The following is a 10,890-nucleotide window of genomic DNA, read 5'->3' as shown; positions in this document are numbered from 1 at the left end:
TTGAGGTAGTTGTGGGACTCAAACTCAGGTCTTCAGGCTTGACAGCAAGCGCCTTTACCAGTTGAGCTATTTCAGGTCCTGGGTTTTTACTCATTACCGCCCTAGGAAACCACATGTACCCAGCCTCTAGTTTCCCATGTAGCTTTACCATTCTACCAAGAACCCTCGTGGTAGAGTTTTAGATCACATAACAGAGCTGCATGCTCCATTACTTCCATAATGATGCCCTCCTCCAAAATGACTGTAAGAGCCCTTGCCAGAGGTTTCCTGAACGGTCAGCAGGACCTTGACCTTGAAAGCAGAAGTATGTGTGCTTGCATGAGCGTGTATGTTTGCGCGCGCATGTGTGTGTGGCAGTGAAGACAGGAGAATCTGTGTGTGGATTCATCATCCCAGTCTCTGCTTGAAGGGAAATTGCTGGCACTTCAGGATTGAGAAACACCATGAAGAATGTGAGGGCCTTCTCTGTGATGCTTCTCTACCTCCCTTCACAAGGAATTATGGGAAACTCACCATGACCCTGGACCTGCACGAGGAGGAAAACAGACAGCTGCATACTTCATCTTTTGCTCCAAGCCCAAGGTTGAGCAGAACTGTCAAGACCTGTTGAAAAAAATGTTCCTTACTTTGTGAGGGTTGGGAAACTTCTCACAAAGCTTTTCTATGAAGATGACTATGACAAATGGAGACAAAAGGCTGGAAAATGAGGCACCAAGGTGAGGTTTCTGTGAAAGGTTAGGATTTCTCAGCTGTTACAAGCATCAGCGGAAAGAGAAGCAGGTGGCCAACCCCTGCTTTCTACTCACAAACATTTTAAGTGGGTCATAACTCCCTGTCTGTGAGGAGGTCCTGTAGTGTTTCTAGCGCATACAGCTTAGTGTGCCAGCACCAACTCTCCTAACCAAATGGGAACACCACTTTGCTAGCGACTGCCAGTGTAGGCTTTGGAGGCAGGAGACTGGTTGAGTCTTTAACTGAAATAACTGCTGGAGAGGCTGCCTGGGCTTGATTGACATGAGGTTATCAATGGAAAGTGTCTCACGTTGTTTCTGATAACCAAGGCCCAGCATGAAGGAGTTATCTTTGCCAGACCTGCAAGGTGGGAAGTCTTGGCAACAGCTCTGGGCGAAACCAAGAACAAGATGACGCCAAGATGTTGGTTTCTCTTGAGGGGGTGCATATCAGAGATGCGTGGCCTTTGGGTGGTGTTTGACATAAAAGGAAAAGAAGAACTGTGTCCTACTCAGAGGACATGGAAAGGATGAAGAAGGAGGCGGTCCCAGTAAGTGGTGCAGTTGGGGAGGGAGCTCCCGGGGGCTCCATCAATGCTGGAGAGACATAGAGTTGTAGAATAAAAAGTGCAAAATACCTGAAAGTTCTTTCAGGCTACTTCCTCCTCTTCCTCCTCCTCTTCCTCGGCCTCCTCTTCCTTGTCCTCCTCTTCCTCCTCCTCTTCCTCCTCCTCTTCCTCCTCTTCCTCCTCCTCCTCTTCTTCCTCCTCCTCTTCCTCCTTCTCCTCCTCCTCCTCTTCTTCCTCCTCCTCCTGTTGTTGTTCTTCTTTCTCTTTCTCTTCCTCCTCCTCCTCTTCTTCTCCTCCTCTTCTTCCTCCTCCTCCTCCCCTCCTCCTTCTCCTTCTTCCTTCCTCTTCCTCCTCTTCCTCTTCCTCTTCCTCCTTCCTCTTTCTCCTTCTTCCTCTTTTCCTCCTCCTCTTCTTCCTGTTTTTTTCCCCTTCAGGTGTGTTGAACAGACCAGGGCTGGCCCAGCATCGGGTAGGAAGGTGTGTCTCTACAAATGCAACACTACGTTTTTAGGGTCAAGAGGTGGAGTCTGGAGTCAAATAGACTCAGCACTAGGATGCGAATTCCTAACTGTGCCTTGTAGCACATGAGAATGCTCACCTTCTGGGGCTCTTAAAAGGACGAGAGGCACTGCATGTGAAACCCCTAGGCCACAATGAGTACTTGGTAATGACTCCTTTCTTTGCCACAGTGACTGTGGGGAACTTGGTGAATGGGCTTAGACTGTTATGATAGTGGGTGAAATATTAAGCAAGCAATTGCTGTATCCTAGGTGCCCTCCTATTATAGGTGGTTACCCAGGTCATAGTGTTCCAATGAATGATGGTAAAAATGTGAACTGTTATGCTCATAAATAAAGCAGAGGGAGTGACCAAGGTGTCAAGGAGCAGCACATAAAGTGAAAGACAGAAGAAAAGGTCACTTGGACACCCCCTCTTTGGTCCAATAACTAGTAAAGTAAAGAATGAGAACTCTGGGTAGTCATTCATTCATTCATTCATTCATCATGGAGCAACACACAGTTAACCTATGACATCCAGTTACTTTCTTAGCAACTACAAAGCTCAATGTAGATGAGAGTCCTTCCTTCCACATAGGCAGCATTCTGGTGGAGGCAATAAACAGACAAGGAAATAGACACCACAGTGTCAGGTGGTGATAAGACATAAAAACGACAATAAGTGAGGGTAAGGGGATAGCAGGATTGGCGGTGGTTGTTTCTGATAGTGACACTGTCTCCCATGAAGAACACACTTGAGTAGAGAGCCAAATGGGAAGGGGGGTGGCCATATGAATACTATGAGGTGGAGGGAAGTGCAAGTTTGAAGTCCTTACGGTAGTACAAGATAAGCTGTGCTGGGTCTGCAGTGTGGTAACCACCACAGCTAGGGAGCCATGTTCTGCTTCTCCTCAGATGCAGAGAATGACTTGTCTGAGAGTGTGAGAAATGAGACCCATACAGAGCCATGGCTTTGGACAGTCTGTGGCTGTTACTGCCAGATGCCCAAGCTGGAACCCATTATCAGCCTCAGAGGAGTGGGACAATGTCCTCTCTCCCCACTCCTCTTCACTAACCTATCTCGGATCATCAGATACTATTATTATTTTTTTTCTTAGTTGTTCTTAAGAACATTGGTATTTCTTAGCAGTATTGTCTGTGAAGACAGGGACAACATCTGATTTACAGAATTCCCACGGGAAATTACCGTGTAACACAGCTGGGATGCAAGGAAACCAAACAAGTGTTTATTGCCAATAAGCACAAGTTTACTATCTGCCCAATAAAACGGCCAACCATTTTAATTATTTGACATTTTAGCTTGTTCAAACTTTCAGTTACCTCAGGTCACAGGTTTGTGAAAACAACAAGGAAGCCTTTTGTTATTTCTCCTGTCCTTTACACTGCCATTAACACTGTTTTCTCTAACACTGGTTGACTCTCACAGGTCTGTGGGACAATAGGAAAAGCCCTGGTAGGGGGAGCTCTTTCTAAGATGCATAAACAATGTCACCTTGTAACCTTACCCCAAGAAACCCAGGCTCCTCATCTGAAAGTTCCAGAAGTCATTCCCATATTTTAGAAACTCCTACCATAAAGTGTTAGGAAGACTCAATGACAGTTTGTAAACTGTGGAGGACCCAGGTCCCATCCACAACACTGCAGGTAGATAATAAACAAACAAACAAATAACTATTATAGGCATTATACGAGGCACCTTCACAGCAGCTGCCTCCCTATCAATGTGAACTACTCCTTGCTCAAGTTTTCCGACTGTTAATTCTTTCCGTTTTGTTTACCTGTTTGTTTTGAGACAGAGTTTCACTACAATGCCTCAGACTCTCAAATCTTCTCGTCAGCAGTCTGTTTCATTGCTCATGAAATAATTTCAGCTCAGTGTACTTAGTGGGAGGTGGGGGTGAGGAATAGGGACCCAAACGGCCTTGGTCTGCTGGATGGAAATATGCACAGATAATGTTGTCATTCTATTGAGCAAAGTGCCACAAGATATGTAGAAAGGGGGCACTCAGAAGTGACGGAGAAGATTAGATCTCTTACGATGACTACCCTGACTACTGGGTAGTTGACCATTCAGAGTGTGTGCTCTCACGTTCCCAATGCAAGTCTGGTCAAAGTTGGCAGAATGGCCAGGGTATGTTTTTACCCAGTAGGGAAGTGTACCCCATCCTGAAGGACCAAGAGGAAGATGGGGAAAAGTTGGGTCAGAGCTTAGAGAAAAAAATGAACTTGGCTTGGCAGAGGCTGGTCTTGTACCAGACCCCTTGGGGTTTTCCACCAGGGCCTAACTATGATACTGTGCTTAGCATAAGCCCTGGCAGGAGGCTTGGGCTCAGCAGGGCTGAAAGGAGCCTGGATCCTGTCATTAAGATCACCCAGCCAGGCTCACTCTGCCCTTTGTCAGGGCCCAGGAGGCTCCATATCGTTACCCCAGTGCATTCTGCTTCCCTCCGGCCTCATTACGCAGTACATTAGCTGTGGGAACGAAACCCATTACAAAAAAGAGGGGGTGGAATTGGCACACGGGGAAAGAGGCCTTCTCAGATCAAGCTAACAACTTGTGCCTATTAACTAAAGAAGATCATTAGAAAACTCCCATCTCCTCTCCCCCTGCCTCACCCCTTCCCCCATCACTTGCCATGTCAGATAGACAGAGTAGGGCTCACGTGAATTGCTTGTTTCTTGCATGCCCCACAACCCTAAGGGGCCTGGCTCGGGGCTTTGTGGGGCTTGGGGTGGAGGGACTTGCTTGGTTGTTGGGCCATCCCTTATTTTTTAAAATTATTTTATCTGTTTTGCAGTGTTGAGGCTAGAACCCAGGATCTCACACAGCTAGGTAAGCTGTCACTGAGCTACACCACCAGCCCTTGGGTCTTACCGTAAATGAACAAGGGGTCTCTCTCAAAGATAATTCTTTGGGAATGAATGAAGACAGAGACCATAAGGATTATTATCTAGATGCCATGTCAAGGTAGAGGATGAAGGTTGTTGTCTGAGGTTCCACAGCATAAATTGTTATCTCTTAGATGAATCCATTTCAACTCAATTTTACAGATGGGGCCAAGACCCAGTGAGAACCCATGCATGCAGGTGTTGGGAGAAAAGACCCTTCTTGTGACCCCAGGCCTTTCTCTTCCAGCATGCTTTCTTTATTCTGCTAATTTTCCATTTTCTTTAAAATAATATGTATTTACTTTATTCTTCGTGTGTGTGTGTGTGTGTGTGTGTGTGTGTGTGTGTGTGTGTGTGTGTGCACGCACGCATGCACACACATGCATGCATGTTCACCCAGATACTTTCGGATGTCAGAAGATGGTATCAAATTTCCAGGAACTGTTGCTACTGGTGGTTGTGAACACCTGAACTCAGTCCTCTGAAAGAACAACGAGTGACTTCTTTTGCCGAAGGACCACCGCTCCCCTCACCTCCTGTTTCTGTTTCTTAGGTTTTTATGAACATGCCCATAGCCTGACTGCCTCCTATGCTATGCTTCCCAGCTGGGTCGGAGAATGTCTTCAAAGAAAATCAGTGTCTTGATTTTAGGCCACAACTGATTACTGAGCTTTGAGTAGTGGGCCTGGTCACTGACCTTTCTCTTCTCCCCAGTACAGAATAACAATAGACACAAGAAGGCTGGGCTTGTCGGTTCACACCTGGAACCGCAGAGGAGCAGGTAAGGAGAATCAGGAGTTCCAGGTCTTTTTCAGCTTCAAAGCAAAGTTGAGGCCAGCCTGGGCTACATGAGGCCCTGTTTCAAGAAACCAAAACTAAACAAATGCATGGACAAAGAAACAAACAAAAGAAAATAATCCTACATCAACTATAGGTCCTAAGAGGACTGCTTGAGCCTTTTGAGTGCCACTCCTTGCATTACATCTACTGCTTCATGAATCACCCCACACTTGCTTGCCCACACCCACTCTTTTTCCCCCGGAAACACTTCTCACCCAGACAGTGACTGTCCAGGCCAGTGTGTGGTTGTTTTATGTGTGCTTCTCCCTCTGCATGTTTTGGAAAAGTCTCAAACTGTTCAACTGAAGATGAGAATTGTATAGAAGTGGTACCCTGTGTACCTCTGTTCCCCAGCCTTATCAAGTGAATGGAGACGCTCAAGTATCCTTGTTGCATACTGTGGTGGGAACAGACCACACACACATACACACACACACACACACACACACACACACACACACACACACACACACACACACCCCAGCAGGTTTGCTGCAGCTCTCTAACAAGGCCTGATTAGCATTCCCTTTTCAAGGACTCCTTCAACATTTCAGCTGTACTGATTGTGGCCATCAAAATGGAATCGGGGACACTGGTGACTCAGGAAGGCAGCTGATGGGGAGAGAGGCAAGGCAAAACAAGGATGAAGGCTTTGTTATAGCCTGGAGAGACTGCTCCAGTCAAAGGAACTAGAGACAACCATTGGAGGAGACCCTTAGAGAGTACAGACACAGGAGCCAGACTTACAGGCACAGAGAGGAGAAAAAAATGCCTCCTACTAGCAATACTGAGAGACAAAAAGCAAACTGGAAGAACACACATGGAAAGATGCTATAACCTTCTCTTCCTAGATCGAGAAACGGAACAGCAAAGACCGGAGTTTTAGAAAATGAAAAGGTAAAGAGAGAAATTTCCTTTCCCTGGTCTTTGCTTTATTAATAATTCTTTTCATGCCTCTTTGTCCCCGCCCCTTAGAAGAAAATGCAGTGGCTTGGATTTTACTCATGGGAGATTTGGATGAGGAGGCTCTGGCCATTCTTGCTTTGATGCTAACTCCAGACACATCTTCAGGTTTCCCCTTTCATCTTAAGCACCCCGTCCTTCTGCTCCCCTGCCTTCCCTGACCCCGTGTCATCTGCATAGAGCCAGCGCAGTCAGTGGTGCTGTTCTGACAAGGACTTGGTGCTCTGTGGAGTAACGCACAGAAAGCAGTGTGAAGACCGCATGTGGGTGTCCCTCTGTAATCCCAGGACTTAGGGTGTTCTTTATAGTGCCATTGATGGAATCCAGGGCCTTCCAATATGCTCCCCACTAAGGTGTATCCCAAGCCCTTTGGTTTTGGAGATAAGATTTTTTTTTATTGTTTGTTTTTGTTTTTCGAGATGGAGGTTTCTCTGTGTGGCCAGGTTAGCCTCAAATTCAGAAATCTGCCTGTCTCTGCCTCCCAAGTACTGGGACTTAAGGTGTGCCCCACACCACTGTCCAGTGGGTCTTTCTATGTAACCCATGCCGGCCTGGAATTCCTGCAAAGCCTAGGCTCATCTTTAACCTGCAGCAAACCTCCTGCCTCAGCATCTTGAGCTAAACCTGATTCTTGAGTCCTTAAAGAAGATTGCATGGCAAACACTGCTGCGATGGATCTTTCCCTAAGCCTGCAACTTGCTTCTCTGGAACTGAACCGGATTACTGGCTTGCACTTAGAAGGAATATGTCCTTGGTCACGGGGAGTTACTGATTCATCGCCTTTTGGAGTTATCAGGGATAGAAGGAGCGTCTACTTGCTGAGATGTGTCCATACTGTGTTGGAGCTGTGATGCCAGCAAAGAACGGCACTCAGTGTGAGGAGAGGAGTAACAGGCAGGAGCTATGTCCCTTCTACCACCACAAGTCAAAGAAAATGAGGCAAACCTGTGGGCCTAACAAAGTCCCAAGCCTTATCCGTTTTAACCTGAAGGGCATTCAGTTCAACGCATCCTTGCACCTAAGAGTTCAAGATCAAGAGTCCAACAGACTTGGGTTTGAACTTGAACTGTTGAGGGACTGAGTAAGCAATCACAGTTGAGGCAGCTGCCTTCTTTAAGTATCCTTGATTTGAAAATGGGGCCGTGGGATCAGCCTCAGAGAGAGGCTGTGAGAGACCTACCAGGCAGTAAGTTCGAAGGACCTCTAGAAAGATTGTGCAGTGAGCCAGCAGATACGAGTGGGTTCCACATTTCCAGATGGGCACAAGAACAAACTACGTTACTGCCCAGCAAGGCTTCACTTTAAAGTCGGTGAAATGGGGCCAATTATCTGCCTCATCACGTGGACTAAAGACACACACACACACACACACACACACACACTCACACACACATACTCACACACTCACACACGTACACATTCACACACACTCATTCACACACACTCACACACACTCGCAACACACTCACACACACTCGCACTCACACACACTCACACACACTCACACTCACACGCACTCACACACTCACACACACTCACACACACTCACACACACTCACACACACTCACACACACACTCACACACACATACACACACTGGGTCTTTCTATATCATACAAGCTAGCCTTAACTGGAGATGTTCCTGTGTCAGCCTCCCAAGCGCTGAGATTACAAAAATGTAATCCCTACTGGCTGCAGATCATCTGTGTACAAGTTACGGCACACATTGAGAGAATGGTACACACTGATTTTGATTTTATATTTGTTTGCCAGACTCTCATCTTATCCCTGACTTGAACCACAGTAAGAGCTCACCTATTTTCCCCATCTATAAACCTCCATTTCCCCATCTGTAAGATAGGTTTTAGAAGCTAGACAGGCGACACACATTATAATCACAGCAGTTCTTAGGAGGTAGAGAGGCAGGGGACTCAGCAGTTCAATATCATCCTCAGCTATATAGCAAGTTCAAAGTCAGCCTGGACTACACGAGACTATATCTCAAATATTAAAAAAAAAAATAGAGTAGCATTAAACTGCCCATTTCACACTGGTACAAACTTCCTATTTTTGTGAATTTTTTCCAAAAATGCCTACTGGCTAAAATCGGAGTTCTGGAGATGCCCCAGTGAGCACCCCATAACACATACACTCTTGTTCTTCTTGTCTCTTTGTCTACCTCCTGGGCAACCCCAAACTTACTATGCTTAAATAAAAAGTAGAAACTCCCACCCCCAATGCGGAAGGAAGTTCCCTAAGTTGCCTAGCTACCAGAAGAGTAAACAGGACAGATATGATTTCTGAGAAGAGACTTGGGGAAGAGGGGTAGTGAGACAGCACTCAAGCATGAGAACCAGAGTTTGGATCCCAGAAATCTAGGTAAAATGCCAGGTAAGCATAGCAGCCTACTTGCAATTTCAGCCTCAGAAGGCAGAGCAATCTGGCTAGCAAGGGTAGGCTTATCAGCATTTGATTGAGAGACCCTGCCTCACTGAATAAAGTAAAAGAATGATGGAGGATGATTCCTGATGTCACTGTCAGGCCTACACAGATAGAGAGAGACAGACAGACAGGTAGACAGGCAGGCAAACACACAGACACACACTCATACACTCACAGACACACCACACACACACACACACACACACACACACACGAACACAGACAGATAGACACACAAAATGGGAAAATAACAAAAAGAAAAGATTGATAGGCAAAGCAACACCCAAAATGCCCAATGTAACATGGCATTATACAGGTTTGGGGTCAGGAAAGTAGACCCTGGACTGAACCTACTAAGATCTTCATGTTTAAACTCGCCATTCACGTGTTTTACCTTGGGGCCCAACCTTTACCACTGCTCTGTCTTGATTTCCCATTAGGTGTTATCCTAGTTTGCTTTCTGTTTCTGTGATAAAGACCATGACCAAAAGCAACCTTGGGAAGAAATTATTTCATCATAGAGTTATAGACCATCATGGAATCTAAGACAGGAACACAAGGCAAAAACCTGGAGGCAGGAACTGAAGTAGAGCTGTGGAGAAATGTCTATTTCTCCTGGCTTGTTCAGTTTGTCTTTTTATACACTCCAGGGCCACCTGCCCAGGGATAGCACTACTTCTAACAGACTAGGATCTTCCACGTAAATCACCAATAAAAAAAAAAAATGCCCCTCAGGCTTGCCTGTGATCCGTTGGGGGCATTTTCTCAACTGAGGTTTCTTCTTCCAGACTGCAGCTTGTGTCTAGTTGGCCCTAACAAGACAGCTGTGATGTCAGGCTGCTAAGAGTGGAAGAGTCCTGGCAAAGACAAAATGGAATAGTCCACGAGAAGCATTCTCTCAGCACAGCGGTTGGTGTCTCATCAGCCCTCACAATATTCGCCACAGCTATGATTAATATTTCTGTTCCTATCACTGTGAGAAGGCCTCATGGAGAAAATATGTAAAGGGGGGCAGGTTTGAGGGTTGGGAATATCGGGCAGTAGCAGAGACCTCGTCTGGCACATACAAGACCCTAGGCTCCAATGCAGAGAACTGAGAGGGGAAAAAAAGATTTTGAAGGGTGGAGGGTAGAGTTTGGGAGTAGAAATGGGAGTCTAAGAAAGAGCAAACATGGACAGTCTCCCAAGGAATCCAACATCTCTATACGTTTAATGTATCGTATATCATTTTTATTTTTCAGGCAATCAGGCTTCATAAGAGAAAAAGCAGCAAGGGTTTCTAGGTACAGGCCATGAGACGAGGGTGTGAGATTCCTGGCTTCTGACGTTTCCTGTGCTCCTTCCTTGATCATTGCTTCAGGCACGGGTGCTTCATCAGAGTCCTTCCATCTCTTTCCAGCTGTGATGGGCAAGGAGGCCTCGCACAGCTGCTCTTGCTGGGCGAGAGTCCACAATTAAAGGCATCACTGCTCCCACTCTGGCTCCGGCTCCTCTCTGGGATGATTGCTGCAAGCTCACAAGGTCTCGAGGGAGCCCGCTCTGCCTTCCTCTGCACATCACCTCTGCTCTCGGCTCGCACTAGCTCCCCCTGCACCCTTACCTGCCTTCCTTTGCTTCTCCCATGGAGAGAGGCAGAACTGAAATGCATGTCCCAGTGTACATGGTCTCAGGTGGCCATCCACAACTGGGCTCTCTGAACCACTCGGAACCTTGTAACTATGGAACTTGAGCCACTTGTCAATCCTCACCATAGCACCATGACCTCAGCCAGATGATTCCCATCTCCTATTATACACACTGAATCCTAAGATTAATGAGATTAAATATCCTGCTTCAAATCTCACAGTTGGTGTGTGAAGGCAGGGCCTATATCCTGCCCACCAGGCCTCAACATTAAGGCCATTCTCTCAGCACAGAACCCAAATCACAGGCACAATT

At 46.5% G+C, this 10,890-nt stretch overlaps 1 long non-coding RNA gene across 10 annotated transcripts; it reads left to right on the top strand.

Annotated features, from left to right (window-relative positions):
- Positions 1-950: 950 nt before the first annotated feature.
- Positions 951-10,540, top strand: LOC102548180 (uncharacterized). 10 transcript variants are annotated; one of them, XR_005503904.2, is made up of 6 exons: positions 961-1,282; positions 4,617-4,651; positions 5,422-5,488; positions 6,399-6,444; positions 9,741-9,861; positions 10,194-10,540. It is a non-coding gene; the product is annotated as an uncharacterized LOC102548180 (long non-coding RNA). The 10 variants fall into 10 exon arrangements; XR_592285.3 differs by having other exon boundaries at positions 964-1,282; positions 5,427-5,488; XR_005503906.2 differs by lacking the exon at positions 6,399-6,444 and having other exon boundaries at positions 951-1,282.
- The last annotated feature ends 350 nt before the right edge of the window (positions 10,541-10,890 follow it).

This window comes from Rattus norvegicus, chromosome 4 (assembly GCF_036323735.1).
Source record: "Rattus norvegicus strain BN/NHsdMcwi chromosome 4, GRCr8, whole genome shotgun sequence".
Taxonomy (NCBI): Eukaryota; Metazoa; Chordata; class Mammalia; order Rodentia; family Muridae; genus Rattus; species Rattus norvegicus.
Note: the sequence above shows the minus strand (reverse complement) of the source record. Positions and strands in the feature narration are given on the sequence as shown.